Source organism: Camelus ferus, chromosome 10 (assembly GCF_009834535.1).
Source record: "Camelus ferus isolate YT-003-E chromosome 10, BCGSAC_Cfer_1.0, whole genome shotgun sequence".
NCBI classification, from domain to species: Eukaryota; Metazoa; Chordata; class Mammalia; order Artiodactyla; family Camelidae; genus Camelus; species Camelus ferus.
Genome location: NC_045705.1, coordinates 53,132,609 through 53,160,212, shown reverse-complemented (window position 1 = coordinate 53,160,212; position 27,604 = coordinate 53,132,609). Strand labels below are relative to the sequence as shown.

Below are 27,604 nucleotides of genomic sequence, written 5' to 3'. Positions count from 1 at the left end.
GCTTTCCTTTCCGGAGTATTCTTGGTGTCACACTTACCAGCTGTGACTGGGGCTAGCTTTCACTCCACAATCAAAGAGGGAAGGGGACAAGGAGGGTATTTATCGAGGTAGCAAAACAGGCAGGAGAGGAAGAGAATAGAAGAGGAGGATTAAAGAGGATGCGAGTAGGACTGGAAAGACACCTACCTGAGGGGGAACTGTATGAGCAGCTATGATTCGTGAGAGACATAGAAGGCAGTGTATCCAGAACCGGAGTGGTGGGGAGGACACATCAGGTATTACACGACAGCTACCAACCGCACGATCTTCGGAGGATAACTTGGTTAAAGAACAAGCGGGAGGGGGCAAAGTACCAAATAGCCAGACATGGGCTCCCAACTCTTATCAAGTCCATCATTCCACCCAAATGACGTTGGCATTCAAAATAAACACATCTACAGAGCCTACAGGAAATGCCTATGCCTGTTCTCTTGGTGTTGGATGAACAGAATACCTAGCTATCTAAAGAAAAGGAACTATCCCAGAGTTCCACATCACCTAGCCCTAACAGTCTCAGCAAAGTAGAAGGCTCCCTCACTGGTGATGTAGAGTCACGATGGAGTCAGAGGTTAAGGAGCACCAAAAAAAAAAAAAAAAGGGAATGAGCACTGTGGCATGTGTCACAGGTACTTAAAGATACCTTAAAGGACTGCAGAATAGCAAAGAAGACCCAGTTGAGAGTGTACAGAGTAACTCCTCTCCCCAGAACTATTCTACTCAGTTCCATGACTTTCTCTAGTAAGTTTCAGCAGCCTGAGAGCCTCCCAGGGTTAGGTGTAACAACAGTAAATGCAGTCCTTATTACTAACCCCGCAGAGACAGGTATCCCTCTGCACCCATTTACTGGACTTTCTGCTGATTTATGCCTGACAAAGGATTACAGGGCAGCAAAAGACTCGGAAGACTGTCTTCCAAATCTGCACTGGAAGAAACCAATACAAATCTTTAATTGGAAAGAAAAAAGTATAAACTAGGCAAGACTCAACTGAATCCCACAATCATTTCAGAAGGGAACAGGGAGGGATCAGGAAGAAATGTAGCTCTGCCTGAGTATGTGTGTGAGGGCCACGGTTTACACAGGCAGACGTTAAACCGCTTTCTTCTTCATCAAAGACCTGCCTCTCACAAACGACAAAGGAGCATCTCAGTTCTTCTGTCTACTTTTATTTCCTAGTTCCTGGTGATAGGATCCTCCAAATATTCCCCACTTCCTTGCTGGAACCAAATCATACCACCCCCGGGGCACAAGAACTGGAACGCAGCCACGCACAGAAGGAGTGATCAACAAATGCTCAAGTTGGACGTGTTAGCAAACATTTAAGGTTTCTGGAAACTACAACTTCCAAGGACCATTCTCCACATGATGGGGAAATCAAAGCCAGGTGAAGATCTGGGCTGAGTTTCAAATATTCCTGGGTTTATGAAGGAGGTGGAAGGTGGGAGGCAGAATTCTGGAACTGAACCTACAGGAGGCCCAGCCTCCCACATCCCAAGGGTGACAGCAAACAGGTGTGGACCTAGAGCAAGCCCAGCAGTCTAATGAGGCAGTTATCTCCTGGAGTCATCCTTGTCAGAGAATTTCCACCACTTTGTTATCACAGTTTACACTTTTATAAAGTGACTAGACATATTAATTTTATCTCTATTTAGATTTGTGTTTCCTTCTGGTTCCACTAATGATACTCACGGTCGTGGCTCTCTGCCTTAGCTTATTGGCTCTCCTTGACCCCCCAGGCTGACTCTCTGGGACCCATCTCACATCCATAGATTCCTGTCTTCTTTATCATAAGGTCCCTTTTGACAAAAAGAAATTGAGACATAGAAATGTGCCTTGCGCAAGATCGCACCGCAAATTAGCAGTGCAGCAGGGATTAGAATCCACTGCTCCGTCCTCTCGGCCAGCACTCTTTCCAACTGACCACAATACCTCCGTTATAGGAGAAACATCTGCCCTGGAGCACCAAGACCAACAATCAAAACAGTTTATCTGCCTGTCTTCTTAAGCAAAACAACACAGCCAAAACGTTTGGCAGAGACTAACTAAATATTTCCCCTGTGATGTACGCCACAGGGGAAGACTGTGGGAGTGAGGTAGGCACAGAACACAGGGAAGAGAAAACCACTGCAAAGGCCAGCAGATGGGCTACTAAAGAGGGAAATGCAATCTGAAACTGAGGACAAGCTAGGGACAAAGGAATCAGAATTTCTCCTTAGTTCAGATTTTAAAATAGGATTGTAGATCTAAATGTGAATGTAAATAGACTATCATCTAAGAACTGACTAAACAGAAACCAGAAGATACATCAAAATACCAAGTCATGAAGACAGGAAATCATGGGAGTGAGATGGGAACGCCTAGGAACTCAAGGAGAGGGTAGACAGGCTAGAGGCAGAGAACCACTATCACGGAGCATCATGAGTGGAAGTGGAAGGGAACTCAAGGAACCCAAACAAGGTTCTTCCAAATGGAAAAAAAAAAAGAGCACCAAGATCAATCAGCTGAAGGAAGGCTGGGGGAATGGAAGAAGTCACTATTACAGAACTAGGTCCACTGGTCGGAAAAAAAAAAAAAAAACCTACCTGAATTATCCAAGAGAGAAAACTCTCCAAAATGTGTGAAAGCTGTTGAATGGGAAAGGTATTACCACCAAGGAAAATTCACTTGAGCTTTTCAGGGACCTTTAAGAAAGAAAAGGCCTCAAAGGGTATATAGGATCCCTCCATTGTGTCAAATGAACAAAAAGAAAAGAAAGGCTTCCACAAAAAGCCAAGAAGTCTAAGGCAGGCGTCTACTACTGCCCCTGGGGGGCAAAAGGTTTTTCTCTGGCACTCCTGTGAGCCATGATCCCTGAGAGCACACAGTGAGGTCAGCCTCAGAGAGGGCTTGGCAGCGCCCTGCTGCAGCTCTCCTGGGCAGGCTGACATGGGAGCAAGGATGAGGTAACCGCACGGGCAAATTCCGCCACTGGTGGTCCCCTTCCCCACTGGGGGAAGAGAAAGGACGAACCTGGAGCTCTTAACCTCAGAGGGTTTACTTTCTGGTTGAGCAGCCAAGATACACATTCCAAAGAACTAGGAAATCCTGCCTCAACACTTCAGCTCAATAAGCAGTCCCAGTCCAGCTATTTCCCTTCTTAAAGGTGGGTACTGACTACTAAGGCAGCGATGGGCAAATGAGAAAAGGGCTGACAGTCACAGAACGCAGCAAAAGAGAATCTGGGGAGACAGATGGATTGCTTCCTGATTGTGAAGTGATTCACTCACTAGGCGGAGTCTAAGAGACAAGGAGTTAAGACAAGGAAAGTATTTTAAAGGGGGGTGGGAGGGGGCTCTGTCCCAGGTGGAAAAATTGAGAAAGCAGACAAAAGGAAGGAGTAAGCTCCATTGAAACAGGGAAATCCCCCACCCTAGGCTTCATCTGTAATCAAAGGCAGAAAGGACCAAACTAATGTAAACAGGCCAAGGGAAGCTAACGTGCCCTGCTCCAGAGAGGCCAAAACACACACTTCCCCAGAACAGGCCTGGAAACACAGAAGGTAGGTGTTCCCTTGGACAAGATAGGCAGGCAGGCTGGGGGCGATGGGGAATTCCCAAGCTGCTCTTGGGCTTTTTTCCTGTTCCCAGGCACTCGGCGCTTACAAAACTCCCAGGCGTGGAGACCAAGTAGAAGGTGAAGCTAACACTTGGAGTAAAATGCAGTTTGCCCAAGAGAGTCAGAAGAAAATAACTAGGCAGAGCAGCAGGACCACCTCCAAACCGGAGCACCTAGGCCACAGGCTGGCGGGCTTCCACACCCCTCCTTAGCCCCGATGCAATAAACAGCTGCCCGGGAGAAAACAATGGGCCTTTGTCTGTGCCTCTGCCTTTAGATTATCTTGGAGAACCAAACAGGATAATTCCTTTAGAGGAGTGGTTCTCTTAAATACTAGTCCAGGCCATGATGACAGTTTTTTTTTTAACCATCTACAGCATCCCTCTCAAGTAAATTCCTTCCTGATCCATACTGGGCAGTAAGGGTCCTGCATGCCGTGCCCTCGCCCTCACCTGGCACAAAAAGTGGTGGCAGACAGGTCTGTACAGCACTCTTCCCGGAGGCTCCGCCAGTCAGACACTAGCACTATGACTTCTGCTCTCTTCTCAGCCTGGCCACAGAACTGAAAGCCTGACAACTGTTCTCACCCTCTTCTCTCCATTCACCAGAATATCCCATACTGAGTGAATTACATTAACTCTTGATACTGTTTTCATCAACATACCTGTTGAAATGGACTATCAACAGTCACTGTCATAAAATAAAATGTGAAGCAAGCTGGACAGCCAAGCTTCTCCTAATGGCGCACTATCAAATAAAAATTCCCAAAATGACAAACACATCAATACATTTTATGCTGTAACTTTTCTTGATTCAAAATATTTTAAATCTAACCTAATTTTGAAAAAGATGAGAATAAGGTGCTTTCTTGGAAAGCTGTCCCATTATCCTATTTTATTTACTTGTTTTTAGTTTATTTATTATTCCGTTTTCCCAATGCCCTTTCTTACATGATGGGATGATACGCTTGGGGTTTTTGTTTACCCTTGGTCCCTTTTCCTGGGAAAAATTTTAAAATATAGGAATTCTATGTTGGTCTCAAAAAAAAAAAAAAACAAATCAACAAACAGAAACTGTGTTTTATGAAATCCAATATCCTATAGTGTGCTAGTCTTTTCTCATTTTCCTCCCCAGAGATAACTGGTAGCAAATGAATTCAGGAACCATTTCTTTCAAACCACCACCAAGGACTAGATGCCACACAACACAAAATCCCTTTGCATGAAACAGACAGTCTGAAGAATTCCTAGTATCTTCCGCTCAATACCTCTCTCCTCGCCAGCACTACTCTTCTCAAACGCCTCCAAACAAAGCGTACTGAGCATTAGCTGGACATCATGAGTTCCCTAATTCAATCCAGAATATCATTCATCTTCCAAGATTTCAGCACAAGGAAGCATCACAATGTAGTAGAAAGGGCTTTGGAATCAAATGAACCTAGGTTCAAATTTGGGATCTTGGGAAAGTTCTTTGATTTCTCCGAGTCATGATTTCGTCCTCTTTGAGACAATCAGCGGAATTTATGAAAGTATCAAGCAATGACCCACACGGAGCAGGTCTCTTGCACTGACTCAGTTCTTCCTTGACAGCATGCCCTCCTACCATCCCCCAAGAGCTAGGCTTTTCAGACACTTTTTTGAAAGCAGAGAGCTGGCAATAATGAAGCCAAGTATAACATTATCCCACATGAATTCAAAGTCACACGGCTTTCCTTACCTTGCCTTGCTGGGTACATTCCCACAGCTGTCCTCAGTTCCTTCCCAGGCTCTCCTAGGAAGGCCCACGGCATTTTTTAATGGTATAAGTCTCCCACTTCTTCTCAAGAGCCTAGAAGAATGAATTATTAGGTGGCTGAGGGTTTTCTAAGGGCAGGGCTTTCAGTGTCATCCTGGAAAATATTAAAATGTGGAAAAACCACTCATCTCACCACCTCGTGTTTCTGGGTAGTATCAAATCAACCCTTTGATGGTTTCCTTTTGGAGTTTGTTCAATCTGCTTTAAGTAAACATTGAATCAAGTCTCTAGTACTTTGCTGAATGTTCTAAATAAGAAAAAAAAAAAAACCCAAACAAACAAAACTAGAAATGCGTAATCAATTTTTTCAGGACTACATACAGTCTCATTTTATAGCACTCCCAGTCTGATTCCTATTAATGGAAGCCTCTCCCAACATGAAAGCAAAAGAATTCTCAGTACCAGATGGGTCAGACACAAGTGACTTTACATGCTACCTTTTCTGGGACCACAGAATTTTATACAGTTGAATTCTTTATAACAAGAGTTATTTAGTAAATGTAAATTTTAAGTTTGATTTAATTTGCAGAATTTTGTAAAAGTTTTTCATGTAAACAAATTCACAAATCAGGAAAAAAAAAACTGTTTATTGGCTCAAGGATCTCAAGTTTTAGTTCCAAAACTGTAGTCACCCTCCTAATGACAAGCTGAGGGCCTCAACCAAGCATGTGGCCAATGTATGGAGAGAACCGCTGGACCCTGGCACTCATCTCAGTCTGCCTATCACCACTAAGGTACAAAACCTGTAAGAGGAATGGACCCCGGATGGGCCTCATTTTTCTCCCCTAGCAGAATGTAAGTTAGAATCTCTACATCTACACACGAACAGATTACTAGCTGGTAGAACAGTCACTGGGAAGGAAGCGCCATTAATGGATAGCTCTTGTTCTCACTACCTCAGGCCGGGCCCTCGGCAGGAGCTCCCTGCTCAGACCTCGACCCCCATCGCCTCTCCCTTCCAACCCACTGCAGGGTCCTGTCGGGCTGGCTCTACGTGGTCATCTTGCTCATGCCACTCCTGCCATCTCCCCACAACTTTTCCAGGTCTTTTACACCTCCAGGCCTTCTGCCTAGTTGGCTGCGTCTTCCTGGAATGCCCTCCCACCTTTATTCTGCCGGCCAGTTCCAACAGTCCCCCAAGACTCCGCGCCCACCTCTGGCTGCCTTCTTGACCAGGGGGCTTCCTTTGCCTCTTTTCCTTATTATTCTTGTCTTTCCTCTGTATCCTACTCTGTTGTAAATGTTCATTTATCACATATCCTGAAGTAAATTTTACAAAGTAAGTATTCCTTCCAGATATTTAAACTAACATTTATATTTTTGTATGATAGATAATAATAAAGATATACTTTCTGGCATATTATAAATATTGGCACTTTATGGATACCGACATTTCAAAAAGAAAACTATTACATTGCTCTCTTAAATGAATCCAAATGAATCCAATGAAATCTAAATACTACAGTGATTTGAAATCCACCATTATTTATTTAAAATAACCATGAAATTTTATACCATTCTTTTTCCTCCTTGTACATTTATCATTCTTACTTCCTCTTCAGACTTTTATCCTAATATTTATGCTTTAAAATATTTTACTGATCAACCTATGATACTTCCCTGCAATATAACTATTGTACATAAATTTATATGTATGTTTTTAAATTCTCCTATGACAGTAAGCTCTAAATGTTAAAAAAAATTCTTTTCTTCTGGATTGGGCTTTCATTACCTTTATTATTAACATGCACTTGATCAAAACATATCACAAATTTATATTATTAAATATAAAAAGTAAAATTTTACTGGAAATGCATTAGTTTTCCATTTTTATAGTTGCAAGTGCCAAGAAACTTTGTTCACACAAATAACCAGATAGGAATGAAAGAAATTTTGTCATAGTAATATGTCAATCTTTGCACGCCTTCTGAGCTAAATGCCAAAATTACACAGATCAATTATTAAAAATTATTTTTAATGATTTACCAACTGACAATTCTTTCAATTTTGTTGAAAGCAAAAAACTAAAAGCCATCTGATTTGGAAGGGATTTGTTACTCAGAGTCATTCACTTTCTTAAGTGTATTTCTAATTGTTCCTTTGCTTGCCAACTAGGAAGTTTCACACACCAAGCACATAAGAAGCAAGATTCAGGATGAGTAATGCTGTGTATTCTTTTTGTAAAGTGAGAGGAGTGACTGAGAAAGGGGACATCTTGAGTACAACTGTATTCACAGACCTGGGGGCTGTAGTACCAGTTGGCCAGCTTTCCAGACACATGACCAAATGTGTGTCTCTCGGTTACAAGCCATGTCCTATAGAAAATTTTCTCCTTTGATGGGAGGGCTCTACTTTTTTTTTTTTTAATGTATTTATTTTATAATATTTTTTTAATCGAAGTATAGTTGATATACAATATTACATGTTACAGGTATACAATATAGTGATTCACAATTTTTAAAGGTTATATTCCATTTATAGTTATCATAAAATATTGGCTGTATTCCCCATGTTGTACAGCACATCCTTGTAGTTTATTTTACACCTGATAGTTTGTACCTCTTAATCCTCCACCTCCATCTTGCCCCTCCCCCTTCCCTCTCACCACTGGTAACCTTTAGTTCCTTTTCTACATTTGTGAGTCTGTTTCTTTTCTGTTATATTCACAAGTTTGTTGTATCTTTTTAGATTCCACATGTAAGTGATATCTTACAGTATTTGTCTTTCTCTGTCTGACTTAATTCACTTAGCATAATGCTGGGAGGGCTCCTACTTCAAGTTAATCTTAACGAACATGAAACGGGAATTTAGAATTTCATTTCTCTTATACAAAGTCATTTTCAAAGTTGGGGGGTTTGTAATTAAGTGACCATTAATTAAACTCATCATCACAAAATAAAATATGGCTCAATTTCTTAATCTTTATAATGAGCCTGAAATGAGATCTCATTAAAAAGGGCTTCTCATAAATCTCAATAAATACAATACAGAAAAATTGGCTGAAACTATGAAAGGAGGATCAACAAGAAAACTTAGAGGAATGAATAAATAGGGAGAAAGACATAAGTAGTCAAAGGAAAAAAAAAACTTGTAAAAAAGAACAAAGCCAATCCCTTTAATTGAATGCCTTCCTCACAGTAAATAATCTATCAATCAATCAAATTTACAGAATGGCTAATACTGAGTCTCAGAGTATGACAGACTACCATAATGACTATGTAAGTACAGGTTGTAAAATAAATAGTAAAAAGCATAAGGTCCATACTAAATCAATGAATAGATAAATGCAATAAAAATAGAAGTCATGCTACAGAAAAAGGTAATCAGAAAAAAAAACACAGAAAAAAATTTTCATGAAAGAAATAGAGATTCAATGAATGCACAAGATGACAATCATGAGAAGGGAGGCAGCTCAGAGAACCACCCTGCAAATAACAGACATCTTTGAACAAATGGCCTCAAATATGTAATTAGAAGTCTAATAGAAGCATACTGTCCAGAAATGATAGAAGAATCTGGTCCAAAAACAAAAGATTTACATAATCCTAAACAAAATCACCACCAGGAACTAACATTATGACATTCTCATACTTTTTAAGTATAAAGAAAAGAAAAGACTCTGCATATAGAGAAGACCCAAATCTGAATTTCTTCCAACTTCGCAAAAGCTACAATTAAAGCACAGATATACACACAAAAAAAACTCTGGAGAAAGTATTTTATCTCAAATTATTTAACAAGGTGAGAAGACTCCCTGAAAAAAAAGAAAAGAAATTAAGAAATTTACCCATCACACACCTCATTCCAAAATACAGTTCAAATAACTCATTTAGAGACTTAAATGTTTAAGTTAAAAAAAAAATCAAATAACCAAAATCAATCATTTCTTATTAAAAAGATAAATAAAATGTTAAATAAGGAAAGAACAACTGTCAAGAATAAATCGTTAGTAAAAATATAACAAAAGAAGCAACAGTGAAGGAGGGAAAGAGCAGTATCAGAACATAAAGATAAATTAACAGGTAATTTATACAATGTCATTAACATTTTTAGCTGAGACATATCAAGTAAATGCAAAGTGTGGGCACTGTGCAGATCCCAATGCAAACATCCAATTTAAGTAAAAGGCATCTTTGAAACAACTGAGGACATGTGAATACAGCCTGGGTAACAGATGACATTAAGGAATAATTGCTAATTTTGTTAAATGTGATAAATGAGTGGTTATATATTTTTTTAAGTCCTTATTAGTTAGACATGCTTTCTGAAGTATTATTGGGTAAAATAACTTAATATTCCAGAAATTATAAAAGAAATAAAACAAAAGTGGCAAAATGTTGATAATATCTGAAGCTGGATAAGAATTTATGGGAAATTTTAAAGTTTTTTTAATTAACATATTTACTGGGCATCTATTAAGTTGCAAGCTCTGCTCTGGTATTAGACACAAGATAAAATGGCCCCAAGAAAGAAACACAGTAAAGCAAGGGTTCTTAAGCTAGGGTTCACCCCAGCAAACAGCTATGATTTTTATTACTGACAAAGTCACAGGTAGTACTATTATTACTGTGCTTTCTTGTCTATATGCATAATTAAAAGAAATACTAAATTTAAGTCAGAGGTCAGTGAAAATGATGATGTAACTCTTCCTATCCAAGCTGCAGACCCTCTGAATTCTATTCATGATCCTCCAAAGATTACACCTTTCTGCAAATTTTTATTAAACATGTATAAGCTCAGTGCTAGGCTGTGGGGGATGCAAAGATGAGGAGAATATAGTCTTTAAGATACACAAATTAAAACAGTATGGCATTATCACCAGCAGAGACAGCTAAATGGTAAAAAAGTATAGAAACACACCTAAGTATATACCTAAATTTAGAGTACGATTAAAATTGGCATTTTCAAAACAGTAAAGAATGGACTCCTTAACAAACAACATTAGGACGATTCCTTGGGAAAAAAATAAAGTCAGCAGAGTAGTTAAAGAGCACTGGCTCCTGGGTTCAAGTACCTGAAGGCAAATTCTGTCTTTGCCACTTACTAGCCGGCAACCTTCAGCAAGTCAATTCACAATGATACTGACTGGGAAGGTAACAGTGCCTACACCATACATTTGTTGAAAGTATTAAATTAGTCACAACATGTAAAGCTTGTGCCTAGCATTAGTACCTGGCATATAATAAGCACTCAAAATACTAGATATTATTATTACTTCCTAACAGAATAAATTCCAGATTGAGTAAAGATGTAAATGCAAAAAAATGACCTCATAGAAGAGGTAGAAGAATATATACTGGATATTTATCTAATCTTGCTGAGGGAAAAACTTTCTAAGAATGACTCTACAGGCAAAAATTTCTGTTAAAAGACTAATAAATTGCACTACATTAAATTATTTAAACATTTGCATGTGAAAAGCAATAAAGTTAAAAGTTAAACTGAGGGAAATATGTATGTTTATGTGTGTGCGTTTATATCCTTAATATTAAAAGAATTGGTAAAATCAGTAAAAATAAAACATAAAAATCATGAACATATAAATCACAAAAGAAATATAAATTAAATGGCATTAAACACATGAGAAAATATTCAACCTCAGCAGCAATCAAAGAAATACAAATTAAAACAATGCAACACCATTTTTATCTTATTAGATTTGCAAATATTATTTTCATTGTTTTTAGCTTCACAGGCTAGCTGAAAACAGGCACTTACTCACCCCAGCAGAAGTGTATGCACCTTAAGACTCTCTGGAGGTCAATTTGGCTAAACATATCAAAAGCTCTTCAAAATGTTTATCTCCTCCATCTACCCATTTTACTTCTATGACTGTATCCTCCCCAAAAAATCAGGGAACTGCACTGAAATATAGGCATAAAGATGTTCATCACAGTGTTCTTAAAATAGAAAAAAAAAAAAAACAGGGAAAAAGCTAAATGTAAATAACAGATTAAAGTGGATAAATATTTAGTATTTTGTAAGTATATTTTTTTTGTGTTGCTACAGACTTTGGTATGTATGCAAACAATGGTCATCTCTGTATAGTGGGATTGTGGGTGATTTTTTGGTCTCTGTTTTCTAATTTTTCTAGAAAGAATATGAATTTCTTGTATAAAACTCAGAGAACTAATTAGTGGAGAAATGTCCCATCCATGGGCTCTTGAAAGAGATGAGTAGGGCAGAAAGACGTGTAAGTAATACCTATAATAATCATGGCTCCAGAGCGCAGACAAGGGCTGGATTCTGCCTGGAGCTGAGATTTGAAGAATGAATTTGCCAGAGAATGAAGTCAGAGGGCCAAGAGACTATCACATGCAAAAAAATGAAAGGGAACAAGAGCCTGTGTTGGTAAACTACATGCCAGTTCAGCATGGCAAGAATGGGAGGCCATGTGTCATTTCTCCATGACTTGAAGAAAAGCCAGATGACAGATTTTTAATGTCATGCATGTTAAATGAGTTTGCAGTTATCCTGTCAAAGAAGATTCAATAAAGAGCTTTTGGGATTCATTTATATGAAAATCAAGAAAAGGCAAAACAAATGGTAACAGAAGAGTGGTTAGGGGTAAGGATACAGAGACATAAGGCAACCTTCTGGGGCACTGGAAATGTTCTATATGTTGATCTGAGCGGTAGTTACATGGGCAAACACAAATGTGAAAATCTTTAGGAGTTTGGGATTAGCAGATACAAACTACTACACACAAAACATAAACAATGAGGTCCAACTGTATAGCACAGGGAACTATATTCAATAGCTTGTAATAACCTATATGAAAAAGAATATATATATATATATATATATATATATATATATATATATATATATATACAGACACACACACACATACATATAACTGAATCACTATGCTGTACACCAGAAACACAACATTGTAAATCAACTATACTGCAATTAAAAAATTAAGATAAAAAGTGAAAATCCATTAAGCTATATGCTTAATATTTGTACACTTTGTTGTATGTTACTCCTCATAGAAAGGAAGGAGCTTTTAGCAAGGAAGTATGGTAACTGAACAGTATTTCAGAACACGCACTCTTGGGAGCAGCTGGGAAGACTGAAGAACACACCGGGATACGTGCATTCTGAGAACTAAAGCTGAACTCCAGAAAAGAGACGGTCAAGACTTTAAATGGGTTGGAGGCAGTAAGGGAGTAAGGACAACCTGGGAAATGGAACTGACAAGATTATGAGTGTGATTACTGAGGGAGGAAGAGAAGTCAGAGATGACTCTGTAAAGGAGCTGGTGAATACAGGAGAAGAAAGAGCAGCTTTCCAGAGGTAAGTACTGAAATGGAAAGTCTGAGGTGTCTGTGTATCATCCCATTGTCCAACAGCAATCATTATACACACTGACTATATGCCAAGTCATCTTCTAAGCACTTTACATATATCAATTCATTTAACTTCACAAAAACCTTACGAGGTAGTCACTACTATAACCCCATTTTACAGATGAGGAAACGGAGGCACAGAGAAGTTAAGTGACTTATCCAGGGTCAGATATAGGAAGTGGTGGAAAAAGGATTTGAACCCAGGAGATGTGGCTCAGGAGTGCATGCTCTTAAGATGACCACTGAGATAGAGGTGACGTAATCTCTAACATAAAGGAAATAGCTGAAGCCCTGGGAATAGCTGAGATCCCACAGGAAGAGAGCAAGCAAAAAAAAGGAATAATAAAACATGCTTCTTAATGTTGTTGCAAGGGGTAAATGAGATGACATTTGTACCCCTTAGAAACACACAGGTCACAGAGTCGGCACTCAATCAAAGAAACCTATTAAGGATAATTCTTCAACAAGATAGTATTGTACAAAAGGGACTGACTGAATTAGATAAAAAACAGTTCAAGGGACATAACAACCAGATATAGTGTGTGGTTAAAAGTTCGATGTTGGTATGGAAATACGATAGGATACTCAGGGGTCAATGAGGAAATCTGAAGATATGGCTGCGTATTAGTTAAAATAAAAATTTACTGAACAGGAAAAGTGGAGATAATTAAATAATAAGATAGAATGAAATACCCTATGTATACTATGATCTTGTTTTGGTTAAAAAAAAGAATACGAATGTGTACACAGATTATGCTTAGAGAAAGATCTAGATAAAAGAGGGTGCACTAAGATATTAACAGTCATGATCTGTAGGGTGTTGGGAAAGTGAAGCTTTTAATTTTTTTAAAATGTACTACAATGCACATATTATATTTTTTAAAGAACCAATTTAAAGTTGAAGATAAAGATAATTTCGTATTTTGTAGTTTTCTATTAAAGGAGCCCACAGACACAAAGAAAGCAGAGCAAATCTCAGACAATTACAAGCTGGCTCCAGATAACAAGCAAAGGATGAGAAAACTACCTCACTCCCGACGGCAATCCAAAAGCTCAATAAAATACTCTTCAGCATCTGTCTCCTTTTGTTCTGAGCAGCTGCCTTTCCAAATGATGGGAAGATTAAGCATGATTGCCTCCCTCTCATTTGTGTCATTCGTTCTAAGAAAACAAGACACCATGCCCCTCCCAGCATCCCTAAAGAGCCAACCACGCAGGCAGAAGAGCCTGAGAAATACCGAACACCGCCTACCCTGTATCCGCACTGCAGGCAAAGCAACTTTCAGAGGAAGGAGGAAAGACACCATGGAGAAGGCCCTTCTTTGGGATTACGCAGGCAGGGGAAATTCTCCTGGAAAGAGTTCAAACTTAAAGGTTTCATCAGGAAGTGCTGTCCTCAATGGAACTTCCCAAACTTAAAGCAAAGAAGCTAATTTTCATTTCTCTTAAATTCAAAGACGAGGCTGGGGACAGAGGGCAGGGGGCGGGAGGAGGGCCCAGTGTGGGCGGAACAACTAAGGGGGGACACACTACTGCTGACAACTCTCTCCTTTTGGCCAGGAATCCCAGCAAACTGGAAGCTGCCTCCTGGCAAATTCCAGTCAACCAGTTGAGGATCCTCACCAATTCTTACTTTTCTTCAAAACTGCCTCAGCATTCAGGATATTGCCTGTTACACAGCAAACATTCAACAACTGAGTGCAAGCGTAAGTGAATAGCCTGAACTGAGGGTTTATGGACCAAGCTATATAACCTTGAGCAATTAAAGACTTAATGCAAAATAGAACCAAATGTTAATATTCCATATTAGAAACATTTGATGCAACATGATCAAAAGATTAAAGCTCTAATACTCAGCACAGTATCTGGTGTTTAACAGGTTCTGCTCAATAAATATTTGTTAAATGTTGAATGCTCCAGGATTTTTTTCTGCAACCCGAACTCTCAGATCCAGTATGAGATATTTTTTGAAGGTCTGTGTTCTCACTTTATTGCTGACTTTTAAAGTTTTTCCTTAGAGATGGAAAGATTCCTGAGGATGGAAAGAACTTTTAAAGTATCATATCCTGTGCCAATTCACTGGCCTGGTAAGGACTGTACCAATCTCATCAGCTCTGGTTGAAAATCTGTGTGGACTACATGAACGAGCCTGGGCTTTAGCACAACCCAGCCACCCAAAGCATCCGTGGGCCTACGAGGCTGGTCTTACTTCCATTGGCCTCCTGTGTCCTAAAAAAAAAATAGTGCAAGGTTGGGGTCCCTGGATGCCTGACTCCTCAGCCACAATACAGCTCCTCTGACAGAGAGGTCCAGGCCCTCTCTGGGAAGCTGCTCCCATTCACTGTCCATCTGCCCCTTCCGGGCCCCCTACCCTTCGTCACTATCTTCAAACAAGTATCATATTATCTTCTTTCCCTACTTTCCTAAGCTGTCCTGGCTTCCTTAAGAGAAATTATCATTTAGATACTAAAATGTCAATTACAACCACATACAGAATTAAGGTAAAATACCAGTTCTCTAGGCTTCTTATTCCCAAACTGAGTAAACACATCTTTCCAAAGAATTACATGTCATCTTCAAAAACCATCACAAACTTCCAAAAACAAAAAACAAATTGAAATGCTACTAGGCCTAAAACTACCTTAAGACCTAGATTGGGTCTTCCTAACTCCTCCAAGACTCCAGATTCTTCCCCAATTCCAATCCATTTTCTGTACTATCTCACCTTCACTGGAAAGAAAAGACAGAACAAGATATAAAGCATTTTCACATCCTCTCTGTCATTCTGAATTTAAAGTCTTCAAGATAACATTCAAGATCCTCCAGGAACTGGTCTTCACCTTATCCAGCTTACTACATCTCCCATGGATCTCTCACATAAATCTCTCACATGAATCTCTGATTCAATTACGATGGCCTAATTTCCTTCCCAATTTCTATCCCACACAAGCCAATATCATTACATAGAGGAAAGAGAACTGACCTAGGAATCAAAATACCTGTTTCCAGACATGATTTTGACATAAACTATTTGTGTGCATTTGGACAAGTCCTTTGCCTCGCTGGGCTGTTTCCCCATCTATAAACAAAAAGATTGAACCAGATCGTCTTAATAGTCCTTCCAGATTAAAAAAAAATTACGCTACAATTCCTATATGACCAACCAAATCCACCTCTCTTCCAAAGTGCACAAGTCCTCCATGAATCTTCTCCAAGCACTCCACTGCACACCACTCTCCCCCTTCTCTGAACTCCTATGTCTGGAATGCAAAACAAATCAAACAGTGCATTCATTCAACTAAGGTTTTCTGAGCATTTTCTTGGCCAGATATTACGGCAAAGCCTTGGTAATAAATACAAAACCAAGTAAGACTCAGACCTGTATATATCACCTGCTTATCCCCTTCCTCTCCACTATTTTTATCCAAGTAGTCATGTTAAACATGAACATGAATGCATATGACATCATTTATTCATTTAACAAATATTTAAAGAAAACTTTCCATGTCCTGTTCTAAAAAGTAAAGATACCAGTAAACAGATGGACCAACTCCCTAACCTCATGGAGTCTGTTTATTTTTGTAAAAGCAGACAGGAAAAACACAAAAATATGTAATGTAACTTTAGAGAGAAAAACAAAGCAAAGATTAAAGACTGACTAAGAGTCATATACATAGGATGGTCAGAGAAAGCCTCCCCAAGGAGGTGCATCTGAGCCGACACCTGAATGAAGTGAAGGTATAAACTAGCAATATTCAAGAAAAGCATCCCAGGTACCAACGTTCTGAGACAGAAGAGTTGGGGAGGAAGAAGGAGAGCAGGTGGAGGGCAAGGGGTTAGAGCACATAAGGACTTCGTAGTAAATTGAATTCTCTAAGTGTGATGGTTGGGATTCCTCACGAGGGCTAAAGTAGGGGATGAACACAATACTTTGTTTGCTATGTGGAGAAGGGACGGGGTAGAGGAGTCAGGACCAGTTATAAGGCCAAAAAGAAACCAGTTAAAAGCTTGGCATCTAGTCTCCAACTAAGTTCACATCTTGACTCTTCAGTTTATGAGCTGTGTGATCTCAAGGAAGTTCACTTCTCTGTACCTCAGTTTCTACAACTTTTAGTGAGGATAATAGTTTAATCTTCAGACTATTCAGTAGGTACTAACACACATAGAGCCTTTAGAACAGTCTAGCACAAAGTAAACACTCCATGAACGCTAGTACTTTAAAGCCATGGGATGGTCAAAGAAAGGTGCAGATAGAGAAGAAAAGGGGGCTGAAGCCTGAGCCTGGGGCACTCCAACATCCCAAGGTCTCCATTCAACCCAAGGCTTTTCCATAAGCCTGCATGTCCTAAGCCTTGTCTGGAGCCCCAAGCCCCCTGTATGTGACTCACAATTTACAGCTTCCTAACTTAATACTTTAAATAGTTCTTTAGGCAACAATTATATGTTCTAAGTTTAGGGTTTTGGGGTTGTGCTTGTTTTTTTTCCACAAACTTGTATATTCACCACCATGCTTGGCATAGAGTTAGACACATACTAGGGTGTTCGCAACTCACTTGTGGATATGTCATGTAAATTAAAAATTGTTAAGTCAGTGTACTATACTTTCTCTTAAGGCAAGAAAACCCCACAAAAAACAAACAAACAAACAAAAAACCACATCATCTTCTTCTTCCAGGAATGATGTGGATGATATCTCATCCTATCATCCATCAGGCCCATCCTGTCAGAGATAGTTAAAATGGCCAAAGCACCTGCCAGGCTGTTTTCCCTTCTGACTTCAAATTCTTATGCTTTGTGTATAAACTTTTCTGTCTCTTCTTTCCTGGAGACTTGTCTAGGTGTAAAAGCCTTTCATATCTGACAATGTCATACACAGCTCCCCTCCTCCCCAGTCCCATAGCCCTAAAAAAAAATCTGGACACTGAAGCCAAAATACTCCTTTAAAAAAAAAAAAAACACCTAGGGAAAAACAGCAGCATCAAAACTTAGGAGAAAAAGAGGGAAAGAAAATGGGCATAAGCCAAATATATATCTAGAGAATCATCCAGGAGGGCTCCTCCCACCAACGTACGAGTCACAGCCTTCAGCAAGTTACTGTGAGGACTTATAAAATGACCTCAAGTGGTAAGAGTTTCTAACAGAACAAAGATGCAAGTCGGTGAGGGTAAAAAAGGAGTTCTAAGAGTTTATTTCTTTACTCAATTTCCACAGAAGTGTACGCCCTTCTGTTTTTCTTCCCTGTCCCACCCACTTATCCTCCCCACACTCCCAGCCCTGGTGATAACCACAGAAAATAATGCTGACCTACCAGGGCCAGCTCTTGATGTGGCTTCAACCAAGTGTGAGCCTCAGACCCTGAGATCTGTCCCTGGCCCCCCAGGAACCAGAAACAGTGACGAGGACATGGGAATTAGGTAGGCGACTTGAATGTGGGCAGAGCTGAGCACATGAAACTGCTCCCAAATTGGCTTTCTCGCTCATATCTAAACCTGGAACAGACAAAAGGCTGCTAAATGTTGTTTTACGAATATCTTTCAGCAAAGCTATTGCTAAGTAATTTGGACCTCTGAGCTACTTATGGGGGTTTTAAAATTGGTCCATCTGAAATAAGACAGAAAGTAGCCTCTGCCCATCTCCCATGACTCTGCTATCACTTTCTGTATAAACACTTTGGTCCTAAATTCTATTCTAATTCAAGTCAGTGACCCGTCAAAACACAGATGTGGAGGAAAAACAGCAAAACAAAACCCTCACAGCTGATATCTCTGATTAAATGGCCATTAAGGACTCAAATGAAATTCTGACCTTAAATCCCAGTTGTCCATGTTCTTCCTAACCCTTTGCAGCACTAAACGTTCATCTTTAAGCTAGTTTTCCTCATCCCTAGTTCTCTGTGTATGGATTCTAATGTTCACTGGGAAGCAAAAAGCTTTGATTCCCCTCTGATACTAGTACAAAATTTCAGGAGAAATTCCATTCCCTTTGGATCCCAGTGTCAGGATCACTCTGGTTTGTGCAGAAACCCTTGGGGTCTAACTACCTAAAATTCATCCCTGGCTCAAGTGGCAAGACCAGACTTCCAGGGAAAACATATCCAGGCAATCCTTACTACTAACCACAGGACACTTTCTAAAGCAAGGGGTATTGCACTAACTGGGATTCCTGGCAACAGTAAATATAATCTAACGTGACTAATAGCAAAAATAACTGACCAGGCCCCATTCACTCACTAGAAAATATATGCCCACATGTTGAGCCTTCTTACCAGGGGTCATCTCAGCACCTAGAGCAGAAGCCAGAGTGATGTATAAATAGCCACTTCCCCATAGCAGTACTCCAATCAGGAGGTATCCCCAAATTACTTCTCCTCTAGTTTCTTAACTCTACTCACTCATTGATTCATCAAACACCTAATATTATGCATGTCCACTGAAGAAAAGCAGTAAGATAACAAACAGATGCTTGAAAGCACTAGCCAGTGCTTTTTCCATAGCAGATATTCAATAATGTGGAACCCCAGAAAGAGCGTATGAATGACAGCAATACAACGTGTTTCCTTGAAGGCCAGCGTCTGACAAAACGCCCCAAGACATGGACTCCTTGATTAGAGGCTATTTCTCCTCCACTCTAGGCAGCCTTCGGGAAAGGGAAGAATGGGAGAAGAAGAAATCCACAAACATCTATATTCAAACTTGCCTTTAGCTAAATTAACACCCAAGATGCCAACTTCACATCAAAGAAAGACCAAAAGCCACCAACACTTACATTTGACCACTCAAAGTAGTTTCCAGAACACTGATAGATTCTCAGCATATTCTAATCACTATGGCCCTCAATTGGTCCGTAAAAAGGGTTTTCTTTCCTATGCTATTAATAAAGGGTCAATCAGAATATTTCTATCATTTTTGCTTGGGTTTAAACAAATGATTCCCACACTTCTAGAAAGGCCTTAATTGGGCCAGTCTGTTACTTTTAGTGTAATCTTGCAAAGAAAGGCTGGATTCTTTTTAAGTCCTTAAAGGACTTGGGCAAAATTCTTCAGTGATAATTTTTTTTTAAAGATCATCTCCAAAGTTTACATATGTTCCACAATTACTCATGCTGATAGGGGAGAAAAAAGCACATTTTATTTCCAAAGGCTCCTTCAATCTGAAAGCTCTAATTGCCAACATATCTAATATTGACTTCCTGAGTAAAACAACACACAAAACAAGTATAATCATAGGCCTTAAAAACAAGGCTTAAATTAAAACAGAGAAAGCTCAGCTTGTTTAGCCAGAGATGGGTACAGAAGGGACAATCTGTAATTTTAAAAGAAAGAAACACTAAAAGAAAACTTAGGCTAACTACAAGGAGATAATCTGTGATCATCGGTCTGGAAAGCTCAAAAAACATTTCCTGGAGAGCTTGTGAAGTCTCTTGAGAAAGATCAACTCTCTTGAGAAAGATTTAAGGATATGTGGAGGTGGAATGGGTTAAAGTAGTCAAATGGGCCTACTATACTAGGAGATTACATCTGAATATCGAAAGGATATTCCAGTCTTATTTTTTTAAGCTTTTAGCAATCTTCGTAAATCTAAATCATTCCTTTAATAAATTACAGAAATGACAAATACTTACCAAACATAAAAACATTAACAAATATGTGAGCAATGAGCCAAAAATGCAACCAAGTATCTCTAACATTTAAACAAGAGAACTGCCAAAGACTCTTTTTGAGACCCCAACTCTTAAAATTAACCTCAAGAGCATTCTCACAGAAATCCATACCAAAGGATCACCAGTCAACTAACAGTAAGATGTGACATTCTCTACAGAAAATCCTAGATGGCTTTCCTTTCTCATCTATAACCACAGGCTCCAGATAAAACAAAAGGCTTTCAGGTGATATACAAAATGGGAGAAGAAACCATAGGACTAATCAGGGCATGAACTTCGGTTGGTCCTGGGGAATCACCCTGATCTAGAACTAGATAATGAGCTAAGAGATCCCTCAGACATCAAATTCCAGACACTTCTAAATAAATGGCAAAGCTGAAATCTTAACCCGTATCTTTAGACTCTAAATCCCCTACACTGAAAGGTCACATTCCTCAGGGGTCCAAAATCCAAACTGAGTCATACCCTGACACATTTAGAGGTGCTGGTGAGAATTTCACATACCAAAGCCTCATTCAATAGGGCAAGCTCTCCAGTTAGAGACTCTTAAATGTAAAAATGGGTTTGAAGAACTGAGAACAAATTTTGGCTTTGCATTTTTTTTTTGTAATTTTACAAAAAAATAATGGCTGACTCTAACATTAATTAAAAGAAAACATCTCTAGCTGACTAACTTGATTTTCTGTCAGCTGCCCTTTTTTGTGTAACCTCCTGTTACCTGATATTCCTTGGTCCAAAAACCAAGTCTTCAGAGCACTGACACATCCAGAGGAAAAGGCTTAGAGGGTGCACAAGGAAGAGCAAGAAATCTAGATTGTATTCAAAGTGGGAGACAATTCTAGCAAAATGGCTCCACCCACTGCTGCCCTTCCTGAGCCCATTATCTGCAGAGAATCATAGGGCATGGCTATAAACTTGGGTATTCAATGGCCCTGTAAACTCCCTGGCTGTACATACGAATAATACAATTAACTGGTAAGAAATGTGGCTGGGTAGAAAGAGCTTTGCACATCTCTAACTCCTGGCTTTCCTATCCCTTCTTAATTCCACACAGTAATCCTCCAAATGCATCCTATTGCTCCTCCAGAACAAAAAGTGAAATAAATGTATATCTCTTAATTGGTCTTATTAACAAGAAAGGTAATCTTAATTTATTTTTACCTTGCTAATACCAAGTTTTAAAATTCACCATTTTTAAGAAACAAGGGAATGTTGGGGGAAAAGGGCATCTCAACTCAAACAAGACCTTTAGGGCAGAAGCCTGAGTTTGGCAGCTCAACTTTGACACTTAGGAAAGGCTCTTAAACAAATTACAACATTGATCCTGAAATGCTGTAATTTCAAGAGGTAGTCAAGAAAGAAAAAACTTTTTGCCAAAGCACTGTAAACTTGTGGGGAACAGAAAGGACAAACCAGCAGCCGCACTGGTCCACAAAGACATTCCAGGTCAACGTTCACTTGCCTGGACACAGCTCTTCTCTGAGATGCCAGGGGGGCGGGGGCAGCCTGGGGTCTGTGCAACCAGTTCTCACCCAGTGAAAGAAGCCACAGAAGAGTATGGGAAAAGGGGCAGGAATTTACACACCCAGATACCCTGGCTACATTCACTTTTTGTAACCTGCTAATTAAGAACTACATTTTGCATGTTATCTTTGGTGAGTGTGTCACATTCCTATACACATTAATCTTCTAAAAACACTGCTTTGCCCTTTACTTCTTTTCTCAAAACTCGTTAAAAGCTAGACAGTGTTAGAGGATAAAATTCTAGCTCCCGAGCCAGAATTCAAGCTGACCAGTCTGCATCCACTGAACCTGCCACTGCCCATTGTGGACGGCAGCAGTGGAAACACCAGCTTTAGAGTCAGACCACAGGGAGCTGGAATCCCAGCTCTACCACTTACTACTTGTGTGATCCTGAACACATCACTTATCTTTTTGATCATCTCTCTCTAAAATAAAAATCCCCTCTCTATAGAACAAGAACAGCAATACCTACTTCACAGCACTAGAGGATGAAAGCAAGAATATGGCATGTGGTGCAGAGTAGATGTTCAGTAAGTATTACTTTCCTCGCTAGCTCCAATCAAATGGTCTACTCTCTTCTCTTGAAAATTCTCCCCAGCACCTTTCCACTAATTTCAGAACCACACTTTGCTTCAAGGCCTAATTGAAATCCTTTCCCTTCCATGAAGCTACTCTGGCTCGTAATCATTTTCTCCTCTGAGTGTCTGTAATTATAATTCTAATATTCTAAGCCAATGGATCTGAAATTTTTATTCTTCTCTAATGTGTCACTCCTCGTCCCCCAACAAGTCCACAAACCTGATAGCAAAATTTTTTATCAATTATCAAGCCAATCACAATTTAAGTGTTCAATAAAAAAATACTTTGAAGATACAGTTGCCTTGGGGTTGTCTACCAAAAACGGTTGCCCTTCTGGCCCAATTAGGGGATAATACCTCTTCCCATATACACTCAAGCAAATTTTCCCCATATCTTTGTGAGTTTTTCCAAGGGTAATACTTATTGGGTAAATGAAAATAAAGCCTTAATCTATGTAGTCACAGAGGAACTCTCAGCCAAGTCAGCAGAGTCCAGGAAGCCTTTACTTCACTCCATGCATTCAACAGGCTCTTTTCTGAGCTCTTGCTTTGTGATGGCCTCAACTCACCATGGGAGACAGACTATGAGCAATTTGGTCTCTACCTCTAATTAGCTTTCTGGAACCTAGACTATTTCTGACTCTTTAGAAACCTCTATTTCTAAAAAAATCTCATCAGTGAAGGGATTCACCTTCTGAAAATATTACTTGGAGCAAAAAGAAAACAGTAATACAGTCAGTTGGGTTTTAATCCTGTGGCCCTATCCAGCTGAAGCATGTGCACATAAGAGATAGCTCAAAACAGTCCTGGAGATGGGCTAATGACCTCTCCACCGTTCCCAAGACCCTGCTGTCCAAGCAGCAGAAACACCTGCATGAGGATAAAAGCAAGAGCTGGACTAAGGCAGCATTAATACAAACTCTCTCACTTAGTGCGGTTGTTTTACTCTTGTTCAAGTAATTATAAACCACGCTCTCGTAAAGATCCCAAGAAAATGCAATAATCTCCTCTTTAGAAACACTTGAAAATGTTCAGTCTCTTGAATTCTACAATCTACTAAATTCTTTAATAAGGTAGCATAAACGTTGGCTAAAGTGTGTTCTTTTAGTCTTGGGTCACTTAAAAATACACCTTTAATACTTAGCGCACTTCAGAAGAAGGGCAAAAAAGGAAAGGTAATCATAAACATAGTTTAATTTGTTTAAGTGATAGAGTACAAAGTTAATTTTCCTTTGTTTGAGGTGTGTGTGTGTGTGTGTGTGTGTGTGTGTTCTTGAAGGAGCCCGCACACAAACCACCACAGCGACAGGTAAGTGCTGCAGAGGAGCCTGGGCGCATCCAGGGGCTGGCACGGAGCTCACTCCCAGGACCGCCTGGGCTCCGGGCTCCTCTCCTAACTCCAAGGCTCTGCACTTCCCCAGACCCTAGTCTCCATGTTCCCCACCCCCAACCGCGCAGCCCCAGCGGAGCCGGAAAGTAGAGCTCGCCACGACCGCCCGGAGGGCAGCCCCCACCAGCCCAGCTCCTCTGCTCCGTCAGAGGCCCCCGAGAGTCTGGCCGCCTGGACGCAAATACTCACAGAGCTGGAACACGGCCGGGGGCTAGGAATGGTGAATAGCGGGAAAAGGGGTAGTAGGACTGCAGCGGCGGGGCAGGGCGCGGCAGGGGCAGAGCCGGAACCGGCGCCCCTCCAGCCCGCCACCCGGCCAGGAGCAAGGCACCGGGCATGCAAGCAACCTCTCGGCGGGAAGACGGGCAGGGAAAGCCGGGGCGGGGGCCCGGACGCACTTACCTCTGCGCTCCCCAGCCAGGCTGGGCGCTCGCACGGATGGAGGCTTTCCTGGAGCCGCGCAGACCGGAGGAGGAGCCGCTCCGGTAGAGAGGGCGGTCGTCGGGCGGGCATCCGCGCCCGGGGCTGCGGCCGGGCTGGAGGGAGAGAGAAGGGAGGGAGCACAGATTTGAGAGGAGGGGGCGTGGAAGAGGTGTGCCTCCACCCGAGACAGAGAGGGTGGGCTGCTGGAGCCCGGAGGAGGGCTGTGCTCCGAGGCTCTGGAGGGAACCAGAAAACCCGCGCTAAGAGTGCGCAAAGCGGGGGGGGGGGGGGGGGGGGGGGGGGATGGGAAGATGGGGGTAGGGGGGTAGGGGGCAGGATGAGGAGCTGGTCCTCAAACTGGACAGGCCCTCACCTCGGCACCATCCGATCGAGGATTGTCTGGGTCTGGAGCAAAGCACAAGGGGGTCTGAAACTTTATGTCATTTTCTCTTACACACGTGACCCCCCTGCAGTCCAGATGGTTTCAATCACTGGAGGAAAAAAGCGGCCCTACTGGTATGCATGAAAAGACGGAGCTGGGAGAATCTGGGAAAAGCTGCCTGTACAGCCTGCCTGCCTTCAAACTAACCCATGAGCTCTTTTGGTTCTCCTAGCCCTAGGGTGGGGGAACCCTGCAAAACCCAAGAAGGCACACTGAAAGGAGCCACATTTGGTATTGCAGCAGCAGCAGCAGAACTCTCAAAGCACCAGGGCTTTCTAGGCGCCTTGTATGAACCGAAAGTTCTAAGGACGTTCTGAGAATTTGTTTCAAATACTCCATTAGCTTGCAAAGCCAAAAACTAGAAAAGGGTGTTATTAAAAAATAAGCAATGGAATACTAGCATTGAGAATCTGTGATTTATTAAAGGAATTCTGAAAGAAATTGTTAACCTAGTATGACAACCCACTTGAAAAAGAATAATGCAAATCATTTAAAATCCAAACCCATACATACTTGGTGGGATGTTAGGAAGCCATGTAACCCAATTTCTCATCTCATAAATCACTATAAATAGAACTTGATGTTGAAATGCACAAAATTGACTTTTACAAACCTAGCTACATTTTGAAGGAACAAACATGTATGAATGACCATAAACAGACTCTAAGGCCAGGACTTGTTTCAAAGCCCAAGTCAAGTCAATCCTCACATAACCTAAAGAAGTATTACTCAGCTGCAGGGCAAGCACCAAAAATAATGGAGAGTTTAAGACACATCTTGGAAATAATTCAACTTGTTCATGATCGAACAGAAATAGTGGCAAGAACCAAACTGATATTCTATTGTTCCTTTGCCAAAAAAAATGATACTAACATGAGTTACAAGTATTAACTCATTATCTCAGTAATATTGGTGCTAAAGGGTATGTTTGGCCTTTCTAGCAAAAGGCCTTCCATACATTGTGACATAGTTGTCTGTGTGTGAACAATGTCAATCTTTGGTACAGTGAATTTATTCTACATTAGGAAAACCCAAGATTTCCATTTTTCTCTGGAAAACACAGGAAACAACTTGAAACTAGGCAAATCAAAACAAGTTTTACCCCAAACTCTAAAGCTAAGTGAGTTTCTATTCTAGTTCACTGACATGCTTGAACCCTTCAGGAGACTTAGGCCATTTGGGTGGACTGAGCCTTCTCCCACCTTCTCCAACCTCAAATTATGGTAGAGAAGTCATGCAGAAGAATCCTCAGAGAACACAAGCTACAAAATTTAACAATGCTCCAGGCAAATGCCACCTGCAGCTCCCAAGCTCTGTATGGAGGTTCTTAAGTTTCCCGCTTCCAAAACTATTAAAACTTCTATTAAAGTTTTGTTTTTCTTATGAGTGATACCTGTAAAGAAAGTCAACTCAACAGAAAGCATCAAGATTTTCTCCACTGGTGGGGAGGGTATAGATCAAATGGTAGAGTGCACGCTTAGCAAGCATGAGGTCCTGGGTTCAATCTCCAGTACCCACTCTAAAAATAAATAATAAAACCTAATTACCTCCCCCTGAAAAAAAATAATAAATACAATAATAAATACATTAATTTTTTTAAAAAAGATTTTCTCCTTTCAGACCCAGGACAGTAACTTTTCATCTCTGGCAGCAGTTGCTGCTCCCTCTTACATGTGCTAAAGCAAAGTAAGAGGGCAATAATGAGATACAAACGGTTGTTCTTATTTGCCAATGCTTTGCAAATTATGCGTGGAACTTTTTTTAATTCCTCAGAAAAACCTTAATTAGACCTACTCTTTCAGAAAGAAAACTAACGTCCTTCAAACTTTTCTAAATATTTCTTGAGTCTAAACTCCACCTAATGCTAACCAAAGATTTATCAGAGACACTGACATCTGAAATGTTTTTAATGCTATTTTAAATGGTGCTAATTTAGTGATTTGCATTAACTTAATGTCCACAGCACCTGACAGACAAAGCCAACTATGTATAAAGTGCTAAGGGAGAGACAAGCTCTATGAGGAGGATTAGGTCTCTCTTGCTAAAAACTACATCCTATGTGTCTAGCACAGTGCCCAGCATGAAATAGGTGCACGAAAAATACATGCTGTTTAAATAAATGAAAGATAAATAAAAACACTCCCCACAAGGTTACAATCCTGCAGAGGTATGTGACTTGTAAACAACAGAATGAAATAACAGCTTTAGGAAGGATACTAGCAACAAAAAAGGAGGAAGGGGTAATCAGCATTAGCTGGCTTTGGACTTTAATCACAATATATATTCAGAAATGTGCAGAGACTGCTGCAAATAAAGAAGCGCGTATAGGAGGAAAGTGGTATATTTCGTGCCTAATTTAGGGATTCAGAGATACACTTTCCCATGTCCCCATTATTCAGTCCCCTCAACACAGAGCCAAGACAAGACTGGAGCATAAACATCCTGGCTCTAATTTGGATAGTATGAATGCTGCTCCTTTCATCCTCTCTCATACATCTGCTCCGCCCCCAAGCCATTTCCTCTGTACTGTCTTCTGTCAGTCTAATGAAAGTTTCCTAATCTTTAGAAGCAGTAGCTTTGGTTCTCTTTGTGTGGAGAAGTACAATACACTCTGATTACATGGTATATTCCATACAGATGCCTGGCAACACATCTTATAGCTAGGGGTCTGTTTAATATTTTAACTTTGAGGGACTTATAATTCAACTATTTTGCTAAATACCAAAATAGCACTTGACATCACAGAGATGGGCTTTACTTCCTTTTGCTATTTTAAATACTGCACTTGAGAATGGTGAGTAGTTTGGG

General features: G+C 40.4%; 1 protein-coding gene across 5 annotated transcripts in view; it reads right to left on the bottom strand.

Moving 5' to 3' along the window:
* Positions 1-24,846, bottom strand: part of DENND2B (DENN domain containing 2B) — a 143,329-nt gene extending 118,483 nt beyond the window's left edge. For 3 of the 5 annotated variants that reach the window (XM_032489073.1, XM_032489072.1, XM_032489074.1), the window contains exons 1-2: positions 24,728-24,846; positions 24,334-24,467 (exon numbers count right to left, since the gene is read on the bottom strand). The gene's annotated coding sequence lies outside the window, so the exon portion shown is untranslated. Of the gene's footprint in view, positions 1-5,347; positions 5,459-24,333; positions 24,468-24,727 lie in introns of those variants that run through there. The other 2 variants (XM_032489077.1, XM_014555976.2) reach the window with 2 other exon arrangements.
* Between the last annotated feature and the right edge of the window lie 2,758 nt (positions 24,847-27,604).